General features: G+C 44.1%; 1 protein-coding gene across 1 annotated transcript in view; it reads right to left on the minus strand.

Moving 5' to 3' along the window:
- The window catches only part of UBAC2 (UBA domain containing 2), a 115,110-nt gene that overhangs the window by 66,466 nt on the left and 25,857 nt on the right, over positions 1 to 22,787 (minus strand). The window lies entirely within an intron of this gene.

Raw genomic sequence — 22,787 nt, forward strand, 5'->3', positions numbered from 1 at the left:
ATGTAGAAAGCATCTGTCCTATTTCTTAAACCAGTTGTGCTGTGGGCCTGGTAGCCATCACCAGAGATAGTAACAAACTGCTGCATGGGAGCAAGGGAGTAGCAGTGAAAATTTAACAGACGTTCTCAAACAAGTGGTTTTCTTCAAGGTGCTCTTATGCCTTCATCCTGCTGGCACTCTTCCCCCGGCACTGTTTGCCAAAGTATCTTTAAAATAGCAGTTGCCTGTAGTGGCACACCTCACCTGTCTCCTGCATGCCACACAGACATGAATGAAGGGTGTGAAGACACACCTGGTATCTCTTTCCTTCTCCAACACTGAGTGTATAACAGATGTGTCAGTCTTTTAAGACATGAGCATGCCATGCCATGCAACATACGCCTGAAGCAGTATGAGCTTTGTGAAAGAAAATGAGCTTTTGCTTTGGCAAAAGATTTGATACATTCTAGGAAATGCTCCTTTCTATGGGAAATGCTGGGAAATGGTCATACAGGTCTGGGGCTCACTCACCCATTTCACATATAAATGAAGCAACTGACAAGTAACAGCAGGTTCCAATCACTTACTCATTATGAACATCTCACTGAAGTTCTTTGGAAACACTGAGTCTCTGTTTGGAGGGTGAAGTCCAGTCAGGATCTTAAAACTCACATTCATGACAAAAAGAATATCTTTTAACTCTATACTTTGGAGTATAAGGCTAGGGCACTTGCTAAGGGAGCTCCAACTAGACTATATGTCCACTGCTGACAACTCTCTCAAATTCTGCCTGGTAGAGAATGCAACACAGCACATAGGAAAAACTAACCAAAACAAGCCAAATTGTACATTTTGGCTATCTCTGTCCACATTAGAGACAGAGATGGAGTGTCACACAGCATCCTCCTGGAGAAACTGGCTGCTTATGGCTTGGACGGGCATATGCTTCACTGGATTAAAAACTAGTAGGATGGCTGGCTTCAAAGAGTGAATAGAGATAAATCCAGTCAGTGGCCAGTCAGAAGTGATGCTTCTCGTGCCTCAATACAAAGGCCAGTTCTCTTTAATATCTTTATCAATAATCTGGATGAGGGGATTGAGTGCACCTTTGCTAAGTTTGCAGACAACACCAAGGTGAGTGGAGTGTTGATCTGCTTGAGGGTAAGAAAGCTCTGCAGAGGGATTTGGACAGGTGGGATTGATGGGCCAAGGTCAACTGTATGAGGTTCAACAAGGCCAAGACCTTGGACCAGGTTGGGTCCTGCACTTGGGTCACAACAACCCCATACAATACTACAGACTTGGGACAGAGTAGCTGGAACATTGCCCAGTGGACCTGGGGGTGCTGGTTAACACTCAGCTGGCTGAGTATGAGCCAGCAGTGTGCACAGGTGGCCAAGAAGGCCAGCAGTATCCTGGCCTGTATCAGGAATAGTGTGGCCAGCAGGACCAGAGAGGTGATTGTTCCCCTGTACTTGACACAGGTGACACTGTACCTGGAATACTATATTCAGTTTTAGGTCTCTCACTACAAGCTGCAGGACTGTGTCCAGAGAAGGGCAACAAAGTGGGTGAAGGGCCTAGAGCACAAATTCCTGAGGAATGGCTGGGGGAACTGGGATCGTTTAGTTTGGAGAAAAGGAGGCTGAGGGGAGACCTTATTGCTCTCTGTAACTACCCAAAAAGAGGTTGTAGTGAGGTGGGTGTTGGTCTGTTCTCCCAAGCAGCAAGTGACAGGACAAGAGGACACGATCCCTTATTGCACCAGGTGAGGTTTAGATTAGAGACTAGGAAAAAATTCTTTACTGAATGGGTTGTTGAGCACTGAAACAGGCTTCCCAGGAAAATCATTGAATCATCATTCCTGGAGGTATTTAAAAGATGTGTAGAAATGGTGCTTAGGCACATAGTTTAGCAGTGGATTTGGTAGGGTTAGGTTTATGACCTTAAAGGTATTTTGCAGCCTAAACAATTCTACAGAACATAAAGTTACATAAACACCTGTTATTGAATACATGACCAAGTGAAGGTGCATCACTTCAAAACTCCCCACACATTCACCTTCAGCAAAAGAGCATTTAGTGCCTTTACTGATCGTTCTGCTGAGAATGCAAAACAAAGAACTACTACTGCAAGTGCTCAGAGAGGTTCCCTCAGCCCCCTTGGGCTCCAAGATACTGAAGCGTAGATGAACATAGGGAAATAAAGCAAGCAATCTCCTGTGGTTCGCAATCCCAGCAGAAGAGGACAGGTAAGCAAGGAATTAATAGACTCCAAGAAAATTATGAGACAGCTTGCAGCATAAGAAAAACAGGGTGCAGCCACAGAGGAGAAGAGAAGCTTTGCCCTACATGACCAGTTTTAGAGGAACTGAAAAGCAGCAACGTACTCTCCTCTTCTATCTCCACGTCTGTGGTACAGAGCAGAGGAAGAACTCAGGACAAATGATGGTTTGTATATTAGCAGTATCCCTCTGTGCTGGGTCAATAAATACAAGGTCAACAGACACAAAGACTCACTAGAAAAACATGAAATTCATCTGAGCAAAGTATTTTCCAATACAGTTCTAGCTAAGCTGCAGCCTGCAGCTTAGACTGAGGCTATGGCACAGAATTAATTCAGCCAAGCTGCAACCTTTTTCCAAAGAAAAACCTGTGTCATAGGTTGAACTCAAATTTCCTGCTGTTATTCAAAACCATCATGCCAGCTTCAAAATGAAAATGCTGGCTGGCGCAAACTATTATGGGGCTTGAAGTTCAGATTGTAACATGAGAGGCTTCCTGTTCTGGTTGCTGTCTTCAGGTTCCAGGTATTTGGTGTTGTGTCTCTTCCACAGGGCTGGCAGTGATATGGATGGGAGCAGGGTAGCACACCCTGTCTTCTGTTTTATGTTGGTTTTCTTCTTTCCTGCATTTCACTGCACTTTTTCTGCAAGCAGGCTAAGCTAAAGTAACTGTGCATTATGATTATGTTATCTTACTTTATATTAAATTCTTACCTCTTTATCTTCACTTGGAGGGTTTTTTGTGTGGAGTGTTTGAGCTGGGGCACAAGCAGGTTAACCCATTTACTATGTGTTAACCTGTTAAAGAGGGGAATTTCTCTTTGCGTAGTAAATGCTCAGACATAATTCCTCACAAGTTTTCCCTCTCAGAATATTATCCCAGCCTGCAATGTCTACCTTTGGACTTCCTAAGGCAGATGTCTTATCTTTGCACATGACAGCCTTCAATCAATTCTTCTCCCGTGAGTCCGTCTGATCCCTTTTGGAACTCAAAAGCATCTGTGTTTGCCACATCTTGCCACAAGAAGTTCCACAGACCAACTACCCACGGTGTCTGAAGCCATTTTGTTTCACTTTTGACACCTGTTACTTTCATTTAAAGTCCCCTACTTCTCATACCAGAAATGAGTGAACACTGCGACTCCATACTTACTCTGACTCCCTATTCTGTTTTTACAGACTAGCATCAAATCCCTTTCCTCCATCTAGTCTCTTCTCCCATGGACAGTCAGATCAAAGCTGTTTGCCACTTCAAGAGGAAGGAATGAAGGCAAGTGCAAAGAAAGAACAGAAATCTGTGTTTGAGCTGGTTGGCACAAGTACAGATTATCTCTGTACAAAGGTAGATCAACAGCATGGTGAGATACTTTTCCTACACATAAGCACGCACAATGGGCTGTAAAAATAGGCTTGCAGGAACCTCATGAAATTCAGTAAGTCTAATGTTATGTCCTCCATCCAAGACAGAACAACAGCCACACACCACTGGGCACCAACTGGTTAGAAAGAAGGTTGGCAAAAAAGGTACCTCACAGTCAAACTTGTATGGGACCATGTTCAAAAGAACTTCAATTCAGTACTTGTGAGATCACACCTGGAATCCTGTGCCCAGTTTTGGGTTTCCCAGTACAAGAAAGATACTGACATACTAGAACAAGACCAGCAGAGGGCCACCAAAAGTGATGAAGAGGCTTGCAGAACATGCTACAGGAGTAGAGGCTGAGGGTGTTGAGATGGCTGAGCCTGGAGAGGGAAGACTGAGAGAAGATGTTACTGTCATCATCAACTGCCTAATGGGGAGGCATACAGAAAAGATGGCAACACCCAGTACCCAGCACAAGTAGCATCAAGGAACAATGAAACATTAGAAAGATTTTAATAGCAGGATAGGTTGTCTTCCAGACAACTGGCCTCCTGAGCTGGCAGATGGAGTCAGGGAGCAGTATAGTTCCCCTGTAATACAGGAAGAAGTAGTTAGAGACACAGCACCTGGGGGTGCTGGTTGATAGTAGGCTGAACATGAGCCAGCAATGTGCCCAGGTGGCCAAGAAGGCCAATGGCATCCTGGCCTGTATCAGGAATAGTGTGGCCAGCAGGAGCAGGGAGCTCATTCTGACCCTGGTCAGGCCACACCATGAGTCTTGTGTCCAGTTCTGGGCCCCTCAGTTTAGGAAGGATGTTGACTTGCTGAAACGTGTCCAGAGAAGGGCAACAAAGCTGGGGAGGGGTTTGGAGCAGAAGCCCTATGAGGAGAGACTGAGGGAGCTGGGGTTGCTTAGCAAGGAGAAGAGGAGGCTCAGAGGAGACCTTATTGCTCTCTACAAGTACCTGAAGGGAGGTTGTAGCCAGGTGGGGGTCGGTCTCTTCTCCCAGGAAATCACCAAAAGAACAAGAGGACACAGTCTCAAGCTGCACCAGGGGAGGTTTAGGCTGGATGTTAGGAAGAAGTCCTTCATAGAAAGAGTGATTGCCTATTGGAATGGGCTGCCCAGAGAGGTGGTGGAGTCACCATCACTGGAGGTATTTAGGAAGAGACTGGACAAGGCACTTGGTGCCATGGTTTAGTTGATTAGGTAGCATTGGGTGATAGGTTGGACTCAATGATCTCAAAGGTCTTTTCCAACCTGGTTAATTCTATTCTATTCTATTCTATTCTATTCTATTCTATTCTATTCTATTCTATTCTATTCTATTCTATTCTATTCTATTCTATTCTATTCTATTCTATAGCATTTTTTAATCTTGAGGTTAGTCAGACATTGGTAAAAGTTGCACAAAATGCTTGTGAAATCTCTACTGTTAGAGATACTCAAAACTTGACTGGATACAACCCTGATTAAATTTGCACTACCAGCATTGGACAACACTACATCCAGAGGCTCTTTTCAATGTACATCCTCCTACTACCAACAAGTTTAGGTTATACAACAAAGTGACATAAAAGTCAATGGCCTTACAGTAAAACTAGCAAATGATACAACCTGGAAATCTTTTACCGTTGTCCTCTATTTAAGTCCTCATCAAAATGCTGCCATTAGCATCCTCCTAAAATAAACGTCAAGAAAAAAAGTTGCATTCATTTTTCCTTAATGCAAAACATGATTTTGTCCTCTTCCTCTTTTCCTCAGTTGTGACAGATGTTGTGCAAAAGGCTAAAATAAAAAAGCAAGTTTTGCACCTGTTCTAAGGGCAGTGATATTTGTGGTTATCCTATCCCCTCCAGAAAAGTATACATTGTCTTATACCACACACAAGAGAGAGCTATGTTCCTCCCTCTAATAAGCTAGACTTAGCAGTTTCATCCTTCCTGTGGCATGTAACTTTTGAGGGAAGTTGTGGTTAGTTAACAGGAGGCTCTCCGAGGCAGCCTACTTTAAATATAGAGATGCTGAAAACTGATGATTCTCAACTCAATAGCCTACACAGCAGCCAGGCAATGTTTGGTCAGCAGCTGCTGATACTAGGAGGCTATAAGGTCTTGATGAAACTTTAATAGAGCAAGTTCCAAGTATGGAAAGTTACAGCAATTCTGTCTAGAAGTAACACCACCAGATCATTATTCCCAGCTGGACAGGAAGAGATGAAGCATGCATGAGGCACTTCAAAAATCTGGAGTCCTGACGAGTTATCTCCTGACAAGACTATAAAGACAACTCTGGGACAATTCTTTTTGTCCTTTAGAAAACAAATAACAGTGTATTCACAATGCCAGCTATTCAAAACAGCCAAAACACCCACCAGAACCTTACTCCTTCATTCACTGAGATGGAGGGAAAACAACTATTTTAAATGTGTCAGGGCTAGCTACTAGGACAGTAGCTGTTATTTATGCTGAAAGAGGACTCGAGTGCAAAGCTTCACATTCCTATCCCTAACACATAATAGTATCTCCTGATCTCTCGCCTTGTGCGAGACAAAACCCAACATAAATTACCAGACAGAACATCCAGAGAAAAGCCTGCAAGAAGGTAATACATTGCACATCACTATTAAAAATGTGACCTAGAAGAAAGTTGTGTAGGAAAAAAAATAAAATCTGAAATTACTGATGTAACATTTCACTGAATTAATTAAATTAAACAAAAGATTCTTCCTCTTTAACTCCTCTTAACTCAGAAGCTACAGCAGAAGTTCTAAAAGAGGCATGCTTGGATGCCATCATTGACAAGCAGAACTAGTAACCACAATTGCCGGTGATGACTGCAAAATGAGTAGCTTACAGCTCTTGGTGCAATCAGGCCATCTCTTTGCCCCTCCTTGCTTTAATCTTGTATCACTTACTCAGCACTTGTTAGGCCACACCTTGAGTACTGTGTCCAGTTCTGGGCCCCTCAGTTTAAGATGGACATTAAGACTCTTGAACATGTCCAGAGAAGGACAACGAGGCTGGGGAGAGGCCTCGAGCACAAGCCCTATGAGGAGAGGCTGAGGGAGCTGGGATTGTTTAGCCTGGAGAAGAGGAGGCTCAGGGCAGACCTCATTGCTCTCTACAACTACCTGAAGGGTGGTTGTAGCCAGGAAGGTGTTGCTCTCTTCTCCCAGGCAACCAGAACAAGAGGACACAGCCTCAAGCTGCACCAGGGGAAGTTTAGGCTTGAGGTGAGGAGAAAGTTCTTCACTGAGAGAGTTGTTCACCATTGGAATGGGCTGCCCAGGGAGGTGGTGGAGTCGCTGTCCCTGGAGGTGTTCAAGACGGGATTGGACGTGGCGCTTGGTGCCACGGTTTAGTCATGAGGTCTTGGGTGACAGGTTGGACTTGATGACCTTTGAGGTCTCTTCCAACCTTGGTGATTCTGTGATTCTGTGTGATTTCAGCCATTCAGATAGCATCTGAATCCTTGGCCATGAGGCATCCCTCCACACCCAGGAGCACAGGGAGAACTGTCCACATCTAGACAAACCTACAGAGGCCAATCTCATCACTGACAGCAACTAGCTGAAGATCAGGGTCAGGGAAATGCCTCTGCTGTCTGAACTGATTTTACCATCTCCATAAAAGATCTCTTTACATTTCCTGTACTGCATGTGGAAGCTGAACTTGGAAATATCAATTCCCCTGGCTATCACCCTGTCTTCCTAATAGTGTGGTTGCTATAGTATCTGTCTTTAACATTTTAAATAGTCCTCTTAGCACCGAGCAAAGTTTACTGGTTAATTTACAACCTCTGTCAAAATAGCTATGATTGGGTAAGGCAAGAAGATGAAGCCTGACCTCTCAACTTCTCAGACATCTGATTCTAATGGTCTTTAATGAGGTGCCACTTTTTACTCATAATCAAAAACAGGAAACAAGCGTGCCTCACTGACCATAAACACACTGTGGTTTTTGCCACTCTTTTTCACAGCTTTATCTTTGTCAACATCTCCAAAAAAGGTGTAATCAAATTAGAGTTGTTATTTATACTCCCACTAATCTGAGGATGTAACTCCACAACAGGACTCTTCTACACACAGGGCAAGGACAACAGTGGGCAAAGAGGAAGGGAAGAATGTCAGGGTGTACCAACTAGATGAACCTAGCACTGCAGAGCACCTCCAAACTATAAAGGAAATTCCACTTATTTAAGTGTCCTTTAGTTAGAAGAGCAATACTTCTTTGATACATAATAAATCAGAAAATCAGCAGTACTTTGAATCAAAATGTTTGCAAGCACAGATACTTACCACTTCTTATTTCTTACATTACCTAATAGTGATTTATCTATCTACCCTAATAGGCAGCAGTGGACAACTATTCTGTGTGTACTATGAGTAAAAGGCCCTGGAGGAACACTAGTGATCTCACAGCTGATGAACCTCAGAGATCTGTGCCACATGCTGTCCCTGACCCTCTGAGGTCCATCCAATGCTGTAATGTGTTTGGGGTTCACAGCATCAGAAGAGATCTTAAGATTCTGTAACTTGCTGTTGGCATGTCTGGGCTTTTAATGAAGAGTTAACTGCCTTCCAAGTGTTTGTGCCTTTCTTGTTGGGATCTAGAAAGAACTGTCCTCACCTTCTTGCAAAGCAATCTTTTATTATCATTTTTTCCAGCCACCAGCACAAGTAGGATAAAAGGTGAAGCACAGTTCTTTCTCTCCAAAATGAATTCCTTCAAATAAAAAGTGACTAAGTTAAAAAAGTAGTGATTTTTCTTTTTATGAGCAGAATGAAAGCAGACAAAGTAATTACAAGACTCTGCAGAGAGTAATAAAGGGGGAAAAAAGGCAAGCAAATTGATAGTTAGGGAGAATGTAACAGTGAGCTATCCTGAAACCTAGGATAGAGAATCAAGTAGTGCTCCATCTGAGAAAAACTATAATCAAACAGTGGGTGTAAGAAAATGAGGAATTAAAATATTAGTATGAAAAAAAGCCACCACTTTTTGGGGTGTTTATGGTTGCAACAAACACTCAAAAATATAACAACCTATTAATGCCACATTAAATTGAGACAAAAGGCTAAATACTTACAGTCATTTCTGTGCTTCAGACGTATTGCTGTCAATAAAAACCACAAATAACTTAGAGGCTAAACAATCTTGCACTCCAGTTGTTCAAGACAAATTGCTGAAACAAAAATATCCCTCAATTTGAAAACTTCAGATTTTACTGTTTGAGTACTCTTATCTATGCTTTCCAAAAAAAACCAACACTTGATGGCCTCTGGTAACAACACCAACCAAATTAAATACTGTGGGCAACATCACAATGTGCTCTCCCCATCTGGCTTATCTTTTAACTTTTTTTATATCTTACAACAGGCATGAAGCAACCAGCACCAGAACAAGAGGACGCAGTCTCAAGCTGCGCCAGGGGAGGTTTAGGCTGGAGGTTAGGAAGACATTCTACACAGAGAGAGTGATTGCCCATTGGAATGGGCTGCCTGGGGAGGTGGTGGAGTCACCATCACTGGAAGTGTTCAGGAGGTGACTTGATGGGGTGCTTGGTTGCATGGTTTAGTTGATTAGGTGGTGTTGGATGATGGGTTGGACACGATGATCTTGAAGGTCTCTTCCAACCTGGTCTGGTCTATTCTATTCTATTCTATTCACAACAGAGTTAAAGCTCTATTGAAACAGACATGTTTTCCATTCCTAATATCTACCTATTCCTAGAGAAACTAGCTGTTTGGAGAAGCAATTGCTCATTGAAATATTAATTTATTTTATTTTAAAAAAGTATCTTATTGCAGAGTATCTACTTTTCTTATTATTTTTTTAATTTGCAGAAACATAAAAAATGGTAATCAATTTATCTTTTCTCTTAATTTCATTTTTAAAAGGTCACAACACTGGTACAAAGCAACTCTCAGTAGCATCACCTTCCTCCTCTCACCAACTCCACCCAAACTTCATTTCTGTTTCCTCACACATAATAATGGGAATTGCCACAACAAACATGTTTCTCTTTAATCTGCTAACCTGATTCTGATAGGCAGATACTAAATCACTCTGACAGTTGCAACGTCTCATAATAATATGCCTATTGTGCAGTTTCTTCGTAACAATTACTGCTTCTTCTAATTGCCCTTGTTTAAAATTATCCAGTGCAGAAATCCAATTACAGCTCCCTTATCTTTAAAATGGGTTAAGACAGTTGGCAATATTTAGCCAAGTTGGCAGACACATGTAATGTTTACTTCCATAAGCTCCTTAAAGAATTCTGACTACAGAGATTAATCTTGCTGCAGGGCCTATGAGCTTCTCTCCCCTTAAATAAAAACACATTTCCAATTTGAATAGTTACACTTAGTTCACAGATCTCTGACAAAGCCATGCTTGGTACTTTCCACTTAGTAAAAGTAATGAAAAATGCTTAAGTGTGAATGTGGTGACAGTCTGCAATTAGAAATACCAGTCAGCACTCTGCATTTGAAAGGGGAAACTATTTCAGTGAAGTCCTTCCAAAGCTCCATCACCTTGCTTTCAGCGACAAACACTGGAAACACCTTTTGTCAAATGATCTCCTCCTACTGCTTTTTTTTTTTTTTTCATCTTAAACAACACTACTCAACTGTGTATTTTATGCACAGGTGCTCCTGTCTGAGAGGTGAGACAGCAGATAGACTTCACATCCCAACTGCAACGCAGAGGTAAGTATCCTAATTATTGTGAAAATAGAGCACTGCTCCATTTCAAAAACACCTCAGCAAACCCTGACACCAATTAACAAACCTCAGCAAACCCTAACCAATTAACAAACATTTAATTTTCCTTTTGTTATTATAGTCTGATATCCCAAATGGATACATGTCTTTTGATACAGCAGAGCTTTTGGCTGATGGTAACTTTTTGATCTCTTCCTACAGGTATTAAAATCAATCGTGCAGTGAGATAAAACTATGGAAAAACCCAGTTCAGAGGTTATGGTCTGCCTCCCTCCTCTGGCAGAGGTTACTGACTCTACAGCAATGAATACCTTAACCAAAAGCACCTGAAACTGGGCTGAAGCAATCAGCTGTGAATCTCTTGGTAAAGATTAACAAAAGAAGAAAGTCCCCATTCTGTTTTCCACCTACACATTCCCATTGCCCTCCTTGCTCTGGTGCTGGCATCATTAACTCAGAAGCAAGCAGGTTTAGAAACTTAACCCAGTGGGAAATGATCCCTGCAAAAATGTATGTGTATTCATGTTTTATTTCTAAACATCATTTTATCTCCCTGTAACCACAGCCTATAGGAAAACTGCAAATGGTAGGTAGGAAAGCACAGACTAGGGTCAAGTGAATTATACTCTCAATTTGGTGGCTGAGCTAAAGGATCAAGCATCAAGACTCAGTACTATAAGGGAATGCAAAAGGGAGTTAGATATGTGGGAGCAGGCTTTACAGACCTCCCCTGTTGAGGGAGGCATCCCCAGAATCAGGGGGTAATGGGTACAGATCCCTGTTAGGAGAAGCATGGGGAATCCATCCCGGCCCTCTTTGCCTCCCCCTCTGCCCTTGCACAATAAATATGAGGCCCTGCAGGTTGAGGGCAATGTGGATGAGAAGACAGAAGAGCAACCATCTGAGGGGATGCCTAAAGCAAATCAGTCCCCACCAACCATCAGAACTAGTACCATAAAGAAAAAGAGAAGGGTAATTGTTCTGGTGACTCTCTCCTGAGGGGAACAGAGGGTCCTATATGTCATCCTGACCCATCCCACAGGGAAGTCTGCTGCCTACCTGGGGCCCAGGTAAAGGACATCACCAGGACTCTACCAAAGCTAATCCAGCCCTCTGACTATTACCCATTGCTGGTAATCCAAGCTGGAAGCGATGAGATTCATAAGAAGGGCACCAGGACAATCAAAAAGGAATTCAAGGCCCTCAGACACTTGATTGATGGGGCAGGAACTCAAGCAGTGTTCTGCTCAGTTCCCTCAGTGGCAGGGGTGTACACTGAAAGGAACAGGAGAACCCATGCCATCAACAAATGGCTCAAGGGATGGTGCCAGCAACAGAATTCTGGGTTCTTTGATCAAGGGGCAACTTTTACCACACCTGACCTGCTGGACCTAGATGGGGTGAATCTATCTAGAAAGAGCAAGAGGGTACTAGCATTGGAGTTGGCAGGGCTCATTTGGGAGGGCTTTAAACTAGGTTTGAAGGGGGTGGGTGATGAAACTAGTCTCTCCAGAGAGGACAGAGAGGGACACAAACTAGAATTACTTGAGAAATCAGCAGCCCAGCTGAAGTGCATGTACATCAATGCGCACAGTATGGGTAACAAACAAGAGGAACTGGAAGTCTTGGTTCACCAGGAAAACTAAGATGTAGCTGCCATTACAGAAACATAGTGGGATGATTCACACAATTGGAGTGCTGCACTGGATGGCCACAAGCTCTTTAGGCAAGACAGGTGAGGGGGAAGAGGAGGAGGAGTGGCCCTGTATATTAGGGAATCTCGATGCCACAGATCTTGAGGTAGAGGATGAAAGGATTGAATGCATGTGGGTTAAAATCAGAGGGAAGGCTAACAAAACTGACATCCCAACCAGGATGAAGAGCTTGATAAATTATTCTATCAGCAATTGGAGGCAGTCTCAAGATCAGACCTTGTCCTTGTGGGTGACTTTAACCTGCTAGACATCTGCTAGGAACTTAACTCAGCAGAGAGGAGGCAGTCCACAAGGTTCCTAGAGTGTATGGAGGACAGCTTCCTGATGCAACTGTTAAGTGAGACAACCAGGGGACAGGCTCTGCTTGACCTGCTGTTCTCAAATGTGATGGTGAATGGTGCCACGTCCAGCTGGCAGCCAGTTACTAGTGGTGTCCCCCAGGGATCTGTGCTGGGCCCCATCCTGTTCAACAACTTATTGATGATCTGGATGAGGGTATTGAGTCCATCATCAGTAAGTTTGCAGATGACACCAAGCTGGAGCAGGTGTTGATCTGTTAGAGGGTAGGAGAGCTCTGCAGAGGGACCTTGACAGGCTAGACAGATGGGCAGAGTCCAGTGGCATGAGATTTAACAAATCTAAGGGCCAGGTTCCACACATTGGCCACAACAACCCCATGCAGTGCTACAGGCTGGGGTCAGAGTAGCTGGAGAGCAGCCAGGCAGAAAGGAACCTGGGGGTACTGGTCAATAGTAGGCTGAACAAGGGCCAGATGGAGGAATCTGCAAATTACAGGCCAGTCAGCCTGACCTCAGTGCAAGGAAAGATGATGCAGCAGATTATCTTGGGGGCAATCACAGCTCACTTGCAGGACAGCCAAGGGATCAGGCTCAGCCAACATGGATTTAGGAAGGGCAGGTCCTGCCTCCCCAATCTGATCTCCTTCTATGATCAGGTGACCCGTCTGGTGGATGTGGGGAGGCCTGTGGATGTAGTCTACCTGGACTTCAGCAAGGCCTTTGACACTGTTCCCCATAGCAAACTCCTGGCCAAGCTGTCAGCCTGTGGCTTGGACAGCAGCACTATGTGCTGGGTTAGGAACTGGCTGGAGGGCTGTGCCCGGACAGTGGTGCTGAATGGTGCCACATCCAGCTGTCAGCCAGTCACTAGTGGTGCCCCCAGGGATCAGTGCTGGGCCCAATCCTATTCAATATCTTTACTGATGATCTAGATGAGGGGATTGAGTCCACCATTACTAAGTTTGTGGACAACACCAAGTTGGGAGCAGGTGTTGATCTGTTAGAGGGTAGAAGGGCTCTGCAGAGAGACCTTGACAGGCTAGACAGATGGGCAGAGTCCAACATGATGGCATTTAACAAGTCTAAGTGCCAGGTGCTGCACTTTGGCCACAACAACCCCATGTAGTACTACAGGCTGGGGTCAGAGTGGCTGGAGAGCAGCCAGAAAGGAAGAGACCTGGGGCTACTGGTTGACAGCTGCCTAAACATGAGCCAGCACTGCGCCCAGGTGGCCAAGAAGGCCAATGGCATCCTGGCCTGCATCAGAAATAGTGTGACCAGCAGCAGGGAAGTCATTCTGCCTCTGTACTCAGCACTGGTTAGGCCACACCTTGAGTATTATGTCCAGTTCTGGGTCCCTCAGTTTAGGAAGGATATTGAGACACTTGAACGTGTCCAGAGAAGGGCAGCAAGGCCGGGGAGAGGTCTCAAGCACAAGCCCTACGAGGAGAGAAGCTGAGGCAGCTGAGGTTGTTTAGCCTGGAGAAGAGGAGGTTCAGGGGAGACCTTATTGCTGTCTACAACTACCTGAAGTGTGGTTGTAGACAAGTGGGGGTTGGTCTCTTCTCCCAGGCAACCAATACCAGAACAAGAGGACACAGTCTCAAGCTGTGCCAGGGGAAGTTTAGGCTCAAGGTGAGGAGAAAGTTCTTCATAGAATGAGTTATTTGCCATTGGAATGTGCTGCCCAGGGAGGTGGTGGAGTCACCGTCCCTGGAGGTATTCAAATAAGGATTGGATGTGGCACTTGAAGCCATGGTTTAGATAGTCATGAGGTGTTGGGTGATAGGTTGGACTTGACCTGATGATCTCTGAGGTCTTCTCCAACCTTGTTGATTCTGTGATTCTAAGTCTGATAAAACTCATGGTAACAAGCCTCAGAAAAGCAGAGAGTATCCCTGTATGGAACTGCTTTTATTTTCTTAAGTGTACAAGAGAAATAAGTAAAAAACATTAAAAAACAGGCATAAGTTTTAAAATACAGAAAGGTATTTTGTCTCACACTACAGGGAAACTCTGCTCATTTAAGTACCACAAGGGAGTAAGTGCTTCCTCTTGGCTGGCTGTGTCTTAACAGGGTTTAATGGACATACTTTACCAACCCAAAACCTATCCCCAGGCTGGAAAACAATTACAGAAATCAAAGAAGCAGATGTGTGGTGACTGCATTGTTAGCTGAGACAGTCTTGAATGAAAGCTGCCTCTCAGACAGAGTGGTGCCATCACAACTAACTTGCCTGCATCCTGCCCAATCTCTGTGTATCATCAGAAAACTGGAGAAGGTGGCCTCATGTCTGACTGGCTCCAGACAGATGAAAACAAGTTTTTAAAATAGCCCTAAGCAGATTTCCTGTTTGTGACACACCTGACTTATGCATTCAAAATCCCAATTTGTCAATAAGTAAGTTAAGTTCTACCAAATGATCAACATACCTAACCTAAGCAAGAGGGTGATGTGTCAGCCTTCCCGTCTGCGTAATACATCATGCTCCTGTCAACTACTGCTGTTTGGGTAAGTTCAATCTTGCTGGAGAAAAGGATCACTTACCTCAACTAGCCTGAAGTTTTTATATGTTTGGTACAGACAGGGAAATTCAAGACACAAGGTCTCTGACCCTCCAAAACCATCAAAGATCCTGGTTTAGGTGATGGAAATCTGTGAAATCTGTTAATGGTTGAAGACAGAAGGCTATGATCCTGTGACAGTGCAGTTTACCACAACTGCATGCTCTTTCAAACTGTCCCTGTGTGCAAGGAGAGCACTGAGCAAAGTGTTATGTATGGACCCACAAGTCCAGGGGGATGTGGGAGTATACAGCCCAGTGCAAGTGAAGTGCCCTCCAAGCCTGGATGGGTATAGCCCTGAGGCAATCAAACTCACATTTCTATGAGCATCAGCTGAGCCTTTTATGATTTTTATGAATCTAAAGAGTAGAAAACTGTCTAGCAGTTATTAGGATCCTGACACTTATTCTGGTAAACTGCCATTTGTGAGCCACTCTACTGAACCAACAAGAGTGAGTGGGCAACTTCACTTAAAACAGGCATTTAGGGGACACAGTCTCAAGCTGTGCTAGGGGAGGTTTAGACTCGAGGTGAGGGGAAAGTTCTTCACCAAGCGAGTTGTTCGTCATTGGAATGGGCTACCCAGGGAGGTGGTGGAGTCACTGTCCCTGGAGGTGTTCAAGAGGAGATTGGACGTGGCACTTGGTGCCATGGTCTAGTCATGAGGTCTGTGTTGATAGGTTGGACTCAATGATCCTCGAGGTCTCTTCCAACCTTAGTTATACTGTGATACTTCAAGGGGCCCCTGAGACACATTTAACCTTGAAAGCAGTACCTTATACTGGGATTAGTCCAATTTCAAATGAGGACTGGCTTTTAACACATTTTTATTCAGCAAACTTGTCTCAAAGACAATAGATTTGCTCAGTAGTGACCCAAGAGCCTGGTATGTTGCACAGCTGAATTTAGAGTTATGATTTCATTATGATTGCAAAATAAATTTTTTCATGGACAGTCTTACTTTGTGTGAAAAATATTTTCTTTTCAAAGTGAACTTATGGCTCCCATAGTTTCCTGGATTTCATGTTTCTGGTATTAAGGAACTGTAGAGGAAAGCACAGGGTAGCATCAGCCTCCCAGAACCATCTGCACAGACGGTTGACTACATGATGACCGTATGCACTGGGGACAGAGAGGTGGGCACCACAGGTGAATGACAGCTTCAGCCTTTCCTGCCAGCTTCTGACACCTGATCCCCTACTGTGCTATCAATTCTCACATTCCAGCACAGAAACTTCACTTCCCTCCATCTTCCTTACCATGCACATCATGCAATCCACACCACCTAAGCGACCCAAGAACACACCTCATTATGTGATGGGCTGAAGAAGGTCCTCATGCACAGCTCCCTGCTGATTTAAGCACCTTTTATTGGAATTTATATTTAGTGTAAAGCTCAGGTAGAGCTGAGTCAGCAGATGGCAATTTATGATGACCTATGTTGCAAAGCATGTAAGCCATTTTTGCCTCATTTATTGTGACCTATTTTCATCAGAGACAGTAAGTTGGAACTAACTACCAAAATATGACTCAAATATCTGCTGTCCAAGATTTTGAGAGTAATTCTGTAGAACAGGCTAGTAACTGGCTATCTCTCTGGCCTCTTCTTCATTCACTGTTTTTTGGCTGAGCCATTTTTCAAACTACTTTGGAATTTTTAGTTACCAAAAAAAAAAAATTACATCTCATACTTGACACATTATAATTCGTACATTGTAGTGTATATCATAACACCTTCAACTGCTGGAGACTAGTAAAGAGAGATTTTAATGTTCATCTTATTTGCACAGTTTGGCATACTTCACACTACTTGAAAATTAAACCACTTTACACAGTTTGGGGGGGTTGGGTTTTGGTTTTAGTCAATACACCATTCACACCTCTTTCTGATTCATGACTGTAGCTCATCTTTCCTTTTTCCAAAGAAGACTCTCCTAAGTATTCTGGAGCCCAAATTGCTGGCAGGAAGTTGTTTGGCTTGTTCATGACAAAACAGAAGCAAAATAGAAAAGCTGTAGTAGAGAAGTGATTTCTTTGCAAAAAATACTTCCCCATTAAGACCACCATATAATCCTGTTTCCACCACTACAGACCAAGGTGTCTGATGCAAAGTGATGACTAAACAAAAGGATAGTATTCAGTAAGCATAAAAGCAAAGAGGAAATTAAAAATAAGTCATAACAAAAATCTTGTTATTTACACAAAAAGTCTGCAAAGTCCTTTTAATTCTGAAAAAGAGATGTTCCAATTTTTTAATTCTTTAGTGAAGCAACCATTGGAGATTTTTAACTAACTATACATGCTGTCTTCCGTCTCATGCGTATTTGTTTTTTAAAGACTCAATCACACAACTGTGCTTTCTCAGAAAACCACTGAACTTACTGAATCAACTTCTGTCCATTACTCTGGTAAATCAAGAGGAGTTTCTTCAAAGTATCAGTCAGTGGAGAGCTCCTTTGTGAAGTTATTCAGGTGCTCTCCTCCTCTTTGTCCTAAGAGCGCAATCACACACTTTGTTGTGCAAAAAGACATGGCAGACACAGGATCTCCTCATATTAGTAACATCTCCCAACTACTTTCACAAATCAGTCACTTATCTCCCTTTTTTCTCTACCTCAATCAAATAATAAGCTGTTTGACAAATATAAGGATAGGGAAGAGATACACAGACCATCACTGGAACGGAGGCAGTTTGTTTGGTTTTGGAGGGGGGATATTACATCCCTTATGAAAGATTACCAGATTGAAGTGTTGTAGCAACCGATACTTTTAGCAGAACTTCTACAGATAGGAGAGGACTGATGCTTCTAGAATGTAAGGACTACTTCAAGATTGTTTTCCTTCATATCAAGTAACATGGGGCACAACTGACAGTCACTTGGAAACAGCTGCCAAAATTATCATTTGTACAGAATTCTGTGGCACAGACATCTACAATTAGATGCAGGATTTCCTTTTAAATTCCAAAGGGACTTCCACATCCCTGTCTTCCTTTACTATGGTTGAACAAATAAGGCGTTCCTATTTCCTGAAAGAGGAAGAAAGAAGGGGGAAAAAACACTAGTTGCCAGTAAATACAGAAAGAAAAGATGATCATCCCCATAAAAAATGAAAATAGCCTTCAATGGTAAGCTATTAAGCTAAAAAGAGGCCTCCTATTCCAACATAGACAAGAAAGCTTTATTTACATGAAATAATTTAATCATAAAATTTTTAGAGCATACCCCCTCCTTCAGACAAATTAAATGCTGTTGTAGAAATGTTGGTGCTATTGTGTCTTATTTTGACAAAGACATATCAGACAAATAAAACAAAACTGGAAGGTGAGTGGCTTAAAAAAATAGAGTTGCCTCTTTTTTCCCCCCATCCTTTTGTTATATAATAAAGTCAGAAGAAGAGTAGTAAAGTAACTCCAGACACAGAATCACAGAATCACCAAGGTTGGAAGAGACCTCAAAGATCATTGAGTCCAACCTGTCAGCACAGACCTCATGACTAGACCATGGCACCAAGTGCCACATCCAATCCCCTCTTGAACACATCCAGGGACAGTGACTCCACCACCTCCCTGGGCAGCCCATTCCAATGGTGAACGACTCTCTCAGTGAAGAACTTCCTCCTCACCTCAAGCCTAAACTTCCCCTGACTGTGTCCCCTTGTTCTGGTGCTGGTTGCCTGGGAAAACAGACCAACTCCCTCCTGGCTGCAAGCACCCTTCAGGTAGTTGTAAAGAGCGATGAGGTCACCCCTGAGCCTCCTTTTCTCCAGGCTAAACAATCCCAGCTCCCTCAGCCTCTCCTCGTAGGGCTTGTGCTTGAAACCTCTCCCCAGCCTTGTTGCCCTTCTCTGGACACGTTCAAGTGTCTCAATGTCCTTCTTAAACTGAGGGGCCCAGAACTGCACAGTACTCAAGGTGTCCTCCTTCTCCTTCCCACACTAGATGTCTTCTAATTCTTCACTTTTTCAAGGTAAACTCAGACTATACACAGTAAGGAAATCTTCACTTACAACTCACTCTCAGAATTGTATCTTATTGTTCAAAAAGAAATACCAGGGGGAGACCTGAAATGTAGTGCTCTGGGCAATAGCAGAATTTGAGGTTCTGCAACTACAGGAGTGATCAAAGTTTCCATACCGTGCGGTATCTCCCTTTGATGCGGGAGTAGAGTGGTTTTCACTCTTCATCATGAGTGCTCCTGCTCAACTGGCTAAGTAGGGCAGGTGTATAAGGGAATGACCCCCACTGTACCCGTTTCCTGCTGTTCCAAAAATCTGTTGCTATGCTAGATAAGGATCCATAGATGGCAGCATTGATGCAGTAATCAATCTTCACCATACACTATAGGCTTTGGGCAAGGAACTGCCTGGCATTAAAAAGACAGACCCAGGATCACTACTAAAAGGCACTATGCCAAACATTTGCCCAATAACTGTGACAGTTCAGTCTCCATCATCTTGACAGTAAAGAGTACTGTGGTTGCTGGTATATTTCTTATAGTTAACTCCACATGGTGTCAAATTAGATAGAAGGAACTTAGGTATAACCAACATCCTGTCACCTTTACTGCCCTTTATTCCTCTACTGTACCTCACTCAAGACAAGCTTTGTACTCCATCTCATTTCTGCTGCTTAAGTGCTATGAATTTGGTGATCCATATCACCACACAACACAGAGCTCACCTACAAGTAAATGAAAGCAATGCCCCAGATGTTCCAGGACAAAAATAAAAATGCATTGACAGGCAGTATGATTTGGAGGCAAAGGATGAAGGTGTCTGATCATACAAGGTACAGAAGTCTCAGTTTGGGTCCAGTGGCCCATGCTGTCTTAAAGCCATCTTTACCAACCCAATGTCTACATAAGGAAGGCTGCTAATTAAATAGTTGAATTTCAAATCTATGCCCTGCCTTATTCTACTAGGCTTCTTCTCAGGATAAAACTCATCTCCTTCCTCTCAAAGTGCAGGTGTGTGAGTAATTTTTATTGTTTTTTTTTTTAAGTTGAATCAAAAAGTACAGAGTTCTCTGACAAAGCCCAGCTCTGTACCTACAGAGACAGTGATTTCTCTGGAGTCACCTGACTTCCTTTGCCAGCTCACAAGATCAGCTGGCCTTGACTCAAAGATCAGGTACACTGAGCATACTCACACTGAACTTGCCCTTTCCCTCCAAGGACAGTGCTGAGTCAACTCACCAAGCAACCTTGACCTGCAGAGAACCTAACTAATCAGAGTCACTGCTATGTGACAGGAATTGAGTTCCTTTGTTCCAACCTGCATTATGCCAGACCCTTTACCACCCTAAATATTCCCTTGTGTCAGATCAACTCTACCACAGCACACCAAGCTTCACAACTTCAATGCATTATTATGTTTGTTAATCTGTGCCATGTAAGACAGGTAACACAGAACAAAATTAGGGGACTGTTTCTTCGTCAAAGCTACCTGCCTGGGCTAGACACTATGCACAGGGATGCAATACATGCATCCCTGCTCTTGAATTTAAAGGACACTTCACTCTCACTTCAGGTACTTTTAATTAAACACTTTGCTGGCAGACTAAAGCATATGTAGCAATTTTTAATCCTGTAATTTCTGATTGCCTATACTCATGCTCGTAACGGAGCAGAGGCTGCCCAAGTTCCTGAACTTTAGAGGAGTCAAAATTATTTTCCCTGCTTCTGCACTAGACTTCATCAAGGGCTCAGGTCCAGCCAACATGGATTTAGGAAGGGCAGGTCCTGCCTCTCCAACCTGATCTCCTTCTATGATCAGGTGACCCGTCTGGTGGACGTGGGGAGGCCTGTGGATGTGGTCTACCTGGACTTCAGCAAGGCCTTTGACACCATCCCCCACAGCAAACTGCTGTCTAAGATGTCAGCTCGAGGCTTGGACCGCAACACTCTGTGCTGGGTTAGGAACTGGCTGGAGGGCCGAGCCCAGAGAGTGGTGGTGAATGGTGCCACATCCAGCTGGCAGCCAGTCACCAGTGGCGTCCCCCAGGGATCAGTGCTGGGCCCCATCCTCTTTAACATCTTCATTGATGATCTGGATGAGGGGATCGAGTCAGTCATCAGCAAGTTTGCAGATGACACCAAGTTAGGAGCAGATGTCAGTCAGTTAGAGGGTAGAAAGGCTCTGCAGAGGGACCTCGACTGACTGGACAGATGGGCAGAGTCCAATGGGATGGCATTCAACAAGTCCAAGTGCCGAGTGCTGCACTTTGGCTACGGCAATCCCATGCAGAGCTACAGGCTGGGGTCAGAGTGGCTGGAGAGCTCCCAAACAGAGAGGGACCTGGGGGTGCTGATTGACAGCTGCCTAAACATGAGCCAGCAGTGTGCCCAGCTGGCCAAGAGGGCCAATGGCATCCTGGCCTGTATTAGGAATAGTGTGGCCAGCAGGAGCAGGGAAGTCATTGTGCCCCTGGACTCTGCATTGGTTAGACCGCACCTTGAGTCCTGTGTCCAGTTCTGGGCCCCTCAGTTTAAGAAGGACCTTGAGACACTTGAATGTGTCCAGAGAAGGGCAACAAGGCTGGGGAGAGGCCTTGAACACAAGCCCTATGAGGAGAGGCTGAGGGAGCTGGGATTGTTTAGACTGGAGAGGAGGAGGCTCAGGGGTGACCTCATTGCCCTCTACAACTACCTGAAGGGTGGTTGTAGCCAGGAAGGGGTTGGTCTCTTCTCCCAGGCAACCAGCACCAGAACAAGGGGACACAGTCTCAAGCTGCACCAGGGGAAGTTTAGACTCAAAGTGAGGAGAAAGTTCTTCACCGAGAGAGTCATTGGTCATTGGAACAGGTTGCCCAGGGAGGTGGTTGAGTCACCGTCCCTGGAGGCGTTCAAGAGGGGATTCGATGTGGCACTTGGTGCCATGGTCTAGTCATGGGGTCTGTGTTGATAGGTTGGACTCGATGATCCTCCAGGTCTCTTCCAACCTTAGTTATACTGTGATACTGTGACACTGTGAAAAGCATCCAAATATATGCAGCTCCCAACAAAGACATTTCTCTTGAAACACTAAATCTATCCCCTACCCCTGGGAGGCATATCAAGTTTCAGAACATTACACCTACACACCTGAGACTTTAAAAGCAGTTCAATAATAAAAATACCACATAGTGCATTATTAGTAAGGAAAAAAGTATTTGAAAAAGCTCTCCCAGACACTTCCAAACTGGAACAATCAACTCATTGCACAGCTCCTGACAATGCATACAGATTTAAAAAAATATTTTTTTAAAGAGTATTCATGCAGATTTTAAACAGCTATAAAGTATTTGTAATGAAAAATCTGTACTTTTAGGGAAAAAAAATGATGCTTCACAACAGTGTTTCCTGTGGGAAGCAAAAATCAGAGCCAACATTTTGGCATCCTGGGCTGTATCAGGAACAGTGTGGCCAGCAGGAGCAGGGAGGTCATTGTGCCCCTGTACACTGCACTGGTTAGGCCACACCTCGAGCACTGTGTCCAGTTCTGGGCCCCTCAGTTTAGGAAGGATGTTGACTTGCTGGAATGAGTCCAGAGAAGGGTAACAAAGCTGGTGAGGGGTTTGGAGCACAAGCCCTATGAAGAGAGGCTGAGGGAGCTGGGGTTGCTTAGCCTGGAGAAGAGGAGACTCAGGGGTGACCTTATTGCTGTCTACAACTGCCTTAAGGGAGGTTGTAGACAGGCGGAGGTTGATCTCTTCTCCCAGGCAGCCAGTACCAGAACAAGAGGACACAGTCTCAAGCTGTGCCAGGGGAGGTTCAGACTGGATGTTAGGAGGAAACTCTACACAGAGTGAGTGATTGCCCATTGGAATGGGTTGCCTGGGGAGGTGGTGAAGTCACCATCGTTGGAGGTGTTCAGGAG

This window comes from Melanerpes formicivorus, unplaced genomic scaffold (assembly GCF_026170545.1).
Source record: "Melanerpes formicivorus ecotype bairdi unplaced genomic scaffold, bMelFor1.0.p_v2 SCAF_1, whole genome shotgun sequence".
NCBI lineage: Eukaryota > Metazoa > Chordata > Aves > Piciformes > Picidae > Melanerpes > Melanerpes formicivorus.